The sequence below is a fragment of the Phasianus colchicus genome, chromosome 4, assembly GCF_987193195.1.
Source record: "Phasianus colchicus chromosome 4, bPhaCol1.hap1.1, whole genome shotgun sequence".
In the NCBI taxonomy this organism is placed as follows: Eukaryota; Metazoa; Chordata; class Aves; order Galliformes; family Phasianidae; genus Phasianus; species Phasianus colchicus.
In genome coordinates this window covers 59670394-59676069 of record NC_143439.1, presented here as the reverse complement: position 1 = coordinate 59676069, position 5676 = coordinate 59670394, and positions in this window count along the sequence as shown.

Below are 5676 nucleotides of genomic sequence, written 5' to 3'. Positions count from 1 at the left end.
CCTTTTTGGCAGATGGGCTGATCAGGCTGATCTGGTTTCAGAAAATATGAAAAACAAGTCTGTAGTTGTCTTTCTGTCTTCTTTTGGCTTTCTATTCTTATTGGAGTGTGCACGTAGAAGAGCATAAGTATGAGTATTGCTCAGTGATAGAGCTGTAATGAGAGGGGGCAATCAGATGTTGTGGAGCAATTGAGTGCCAGACTAGTAGCTTTATTTTTTCTCATTACCATAATGCTTTTCAACAAATGGAAAACCAGTAGTTACCCTAGCACCTCCTCTTGCTTTCTTTACCACAGGCAGCAATGTCTTGTAAGAGGCACAGAAGCCCTGTGCCAGCTCAGGAGTAGTGTGATCCTCACAGATTGACTTCTACTCCAGGCTGGGTCTATGCCCCAGATTTTCTCACTCAGAGCCCTTCCCTTCTTTACCTCCAACCTTGTCCCAGAAGCAGAAAAACTATGGTGCCTCATTCTGGATACCTAATCATTGTGGAATGGAAAGTGTGAAACAGTCCATTCAAAGCTATCTCATAGAACACTGGTGTATTTTCAACATTATTTGGGTCACAAATGCAAAGCAGCATCATACAGGCTGCTCTGAAGGAAACTAACTCCATCTCTGCCAGACCAAGTGCAATACTTTATCACTTTTTTTTTTTTTTTTTTTTTTTTTTTAAGATTTACATTTGAATTTTGTCTTGGTCAAAAAAATGAGGAGGGTTTTTATTGTATTAGGAGAAAATGTTGGATTTTATGAAATATGATCTGCCTGCATCCTGCTGTGAGGAATAGAGTTGACTGAGAGCCCTACAGCATGGAAGCATCATTGGCTTTGTATTTCTATTGGAAACTAAAAAGACATAGGTTTGGACATAGTCAAAGCAATGTCTGAAAGGCAGATTTGTTACCTAGAGTGTAGTAGGACAGTCTCACATACAGAAATGAGATACTGATTTATTGTGAAATTGCACAAGTTTGGGCGCTAGGTGGCCTTCCACAAAGCTAGCACACCCCAGGATTTTTGTGACATGTTTTTTATTCCTACTCTTATCACTTGACCATTACCTTAACAGAGCCTTTAGCCTCCAGTTGGTCAGCTAAAGATAGGGCTAACCTACTGATCTGCTGGCTAGCTAGACATGCTAATTAACCATAAGTTTTCTCAAGATGCTCATATCTTCAAAGACAGTTTTAGTTTTGGCACTGTGATAAAGAGTTCCTCTACTTAATCACTTTAGCAGCTTCAAGGATAGTAACTGTATAATCAATGAATGTACAGATGTTATAATTACAAAATATACCAGAGAGTTTGGCTAAGCAGTTATTATATCAAAACAGAATAGATAGAATGCTTACCCATATCCTGGGCTTGCTATAAAACTCCAGAGAAGGGATCTCCAGAAAAGATCTTTCCTTCCCCTTCCTCTAGTTTCATCCTTCTTCCCAATGTTCACTAAGTTTGACTAGAATTTTACTCTTGCCTGCTTGAACAGGAATAGTATAGAATCAAAAGGATGGAAAAGACCTCCAAGACCATCCAGTCCAACAATCTACCTATTACTGATATTTTCCACTAATTCACACATTTCATGTCTCTCAGTATAACATCTAAATGTTTTTTGAACGCAAGCAGGGATAGTGACTCAAACACCTCATGGACCGTTCCAGTGTCTGACCACTCTTTTGGAGAAGTTTTTCCTAATGTCCATACTGACTCTCTCCTGGTGCAACTTGAAGCCATTCCCTTTAGTCCTGTCACAAGTTGCATGGGAGAAGAGGCTGATCCCCACCTCACCACCACCTCCTTTCAGGTAGTTGTAGAGAGCTATAATGGCCTCCCCTGAGCCTCCTTTTCTCCAGACTGAACAATCCCAGTCACTTAGTTGCTCTTCATAAGACCTGTGCTCCAGACTCCTCACCAGCTTCATTGCCCTTCCAGGGCAATGGTCATGTTCCAGGGCCTCAATGACTTTCTTGCACTGAGGGGCCCAAAACTGAACGCAGTACTTCAGGTGTGGCCACACCAGTGCTGAGTACAGAGGGCTGATCACCTTTGCGCTCCTGCTGCCAACACTGTATTTGATACAAGCCAGGATGCCATTGGCCTTCTTGGTCACCTGGACACACTGCTGGCTCATGTTCTGCAGAGCATCGACTGATACCCCCAGGTCTATTTCTACCACAGTCTTCCAGCCACCCTGCCCCAAGCCTGTAGCATGTGGTTGTTGTGGCCAAAGTGCAGGATCCAACACTTGGTCTTGTTGAACTTCATCCCACTGGCCCCCATATTTCTATCCAGCCTGTCCAGATCCTTCTGTAAGGCCTTCCTACCCCCAGTCAGATCAACATTTCCTGCCAGCCTGGTGTTATCTGCAGGTAACTGCAAGGTTGGTTTCATTACCTTTCAAAGTAAGGAGTACCTATAATTAGTTTCTAAGCATACATTTTCTCTATTCATGACTCGCATTCTTGAATATTATGAGTAGAAGAGAAGTTATTTATTCATATCTGTATTTCTCTACATATTGGTATGTGATCAGAAATTGCAAAACTCCATGTAAGTTTAACTATTGAAAGATATCCTAGAGAATTTGGAGGAGTTAAATTTTTTTTTTTAATCCCTATTTGACTTTTGCTATTACAAAGTATTTTTGTCAATCAGAGAACAGAAATAGCAAAGGAATAGCAAGAGAAACTTTGCTACAGAGCATTTTCTCTGTTTTAATGGATTTTTGTCCATGGCAGTATTTTTGTTCATCAAATCTCCATTATATGCAGATTAGATATTACCTGCACCAGCGATACTTGAAACATTCATCTTAAGATTCAGAGATATGTACTAATGTGCAGAATTATTTGGCTTTAACTAGAAACATCTATTTCTAGAAGTATATAGTCTTTCTCTTTGAAACATCTCTTGGACTAAGATACCTATAAACAGTTCTCTCAGCAGTTGACCTAATATTTCAGGCATTTTTGTGGGTGATGTAGGACCAGAAATGAGGTGATTTACTCAACTTAATCAGCAAAACCATAAAAGAGAGGAAAATTGTTCAAGAGTATCTGAGGGAATATCTGAGAAGAAATTCCCTGTTTTCCAGGCACATAACTGAAAGGGGAAATTGCTCAGGAGTGCTATTTAAGTGTCGAGTCCTGATGTTCACCAGATCACAGAAGGACTCATAGAGGCTTATGAAGTTTCAAAATGCTATGATAAGACAGACACATATATTTAAGAAATTGTAGTCAGTATTCAGGGGTCCCACAAGGACAGAGGATCGACAGAATTTTTAAGTATTCTGTTACAGAGCTTCAGTAACTTGATAGTGCATTGTTCCTTCTTGTGCTTTTTTTTCATTGTACGCTTTGAATCCTGCTTTAAACCACATCCTTCAAGCAGTGCTGACACTTAAACAATTGCTATTTTTGATGTAGTCACACGATGCAGTGGGATGGCTCTTCAGCCACTTCTAATTGCCCTCAGAAGACATAAATATCCATTGACCATCCACGCCACTTATACATGATGCAGCTGTAAGACATTATGTGGAAGCAGCTGTGGCTGATGAATGTTAACACCAAACAGAAGGGCAGGATCCCAGACCTTGTAGGAACTGTGTTACACCTAGAATGCATTCATTGGTTTCATTCCAAGAGGTAAGGTCTCACCAGGGTGGTCTGAATACATACATTCAAGTACTTTTATGTTCTTCCAGCTTCCCACACCATCAGCACAGTCAAGGTCTGATTGCCCTTCCTGTGCTTGTGCTACCTGCCCCACGTGGGCCATTTTCCCAGCTCAGGCACTGTAAAATAATAAAGAAGGGTATAGGAGGAGGCTTCAGTTGCTCCCATATTTCTTCCAATCTCCTACCTCTCTATTTATACTCTGTGGGACAGGATATGACATTTTAGCAAGGAACAGCTTTCTGTGCCTCGTAGCAAGACACGTGAATTCTCCACAAAGATGATGCATGTCGTTTTTCAAAAATACTTTGCAAGCGTGACATTGAGGCCACAACATATTCTCATTCTCTTTCTTCTAAAAGTAGAGTAAATAAACAACCACACAAATATAAGCAGCATGACACTGAGAAATCATTCCATGGCACACGAGAATAATTTAGCCACAGATATTGTCCCAAGAGTGATTATTATTCAGGCCATTTACAAGAAATCTGTTACAAGCACAGCATGTAAGTTATTTTCATTTGTAGGATGGCATGATGAGCTTTTAGAAGATGAGCTTTTAGAAAATGAGCTTTTAGAAAATAGCTTGAACTAGACTGTGTTTTCTTCTGTGGAGAAAACAGCTGTTGGATCTCAAATTTGGTACTTTAGCTTCCCACAACTTCAGCATTTATGATTCTTACTGGTACCAGTATATGCAATTCTGTGTTTAAGTGCTGAGATGGAAATGGAAAGAGAAGTGACATCCAAGAGACATTTGTTCATTGTTTTGGGAACTGCAAGGAAATTATCTTAAAAGAAGTCTAACAGGGGATAGCTCTCACATTGCTTGCATTATTTGAAAAAAAAAAATCCTTTGATTAAGGGAATATTTCAATATAACACATCATTGGAAAGGCTAATACTCTTTTGGAAATCTTGACTGTCAAACTGCGAGCCAGTTTATAGGAAGAGTAGAAAATTCTGGTGTGTATTCAGAATGAGATTACAAATCTATCATCAAGGAATTTTCTAGCCAAACCCTTATACAGTCATGTCAGAAGGAGGGGACTGGATGTGAAAGGCTATGGAGAAACTGCTTAGTTTGGGCTTGGTTGTAAGCACTCAAATAGTAATCGTAACTTCTACTATTCTGAAATAGCTTAAGACAGGCAGAGATTGTCTTTTCTTATCAACAAGCAAGTAAATTTCACCAGTGTCAAATTCAAAGATATAACTGTAAACTAAAATACTGTCCTCACATCATTTGAAATCTTGGACAATAATACAACATTTTCACTGAACACTGTAGTGTAATGAATCCTCTGAGTGTTGTTGATTACAGACTTGGGATGTTATATCAAAACACTAAGCTGACAGCCAAAACCTAGAAAACAATGACAAGTCTATCCTGCATAACTGAAAAATCAGCTCATGCAAATATCTAACCTTATGTGAAAGAGACACTTATTACTGTCTTGTAAATGGTGCTGCTTTAAGAAATAGCTAATCAACAGCTGTATTATATGTCCAGAACACAGGGCCAGAATGGGTTCCAGATGCAGTAGGGGTAGGAGGTCTGAGAAAATAAAAAGCATTTTGAATTTTGGAGGAACTAGGAGTGTCAGCACAAGTTACTAGTTTTTAATTGCATTAAATGTTCAAAATGTTTATTTATGGATAATGAATGATTTGTTCTAATGGCACTGATCCAAACAAGCTCTTAAAGAAAGTGAAACCACATATTTTAACTCTGTTGTCAAAGTTCAGAAAAAATGATTCCTTTTAACTTTGCTTTTAAACTGTACCTATCCTAAGGTATCTGCTTCCTTTTCAACAAAATCTCCATTGCACCAAAGCTCAATTCTGCTTAGATTAATTGTGACTTCAGCATTTACTAAATGAAGAAAATTAACTAATATGTAGACACGCTCATGGGGGAGTTCAACTGCAAAATTAGACAGCCATGCTACTCTAACTTCCACCTTGACTTTGACCACTTATTATA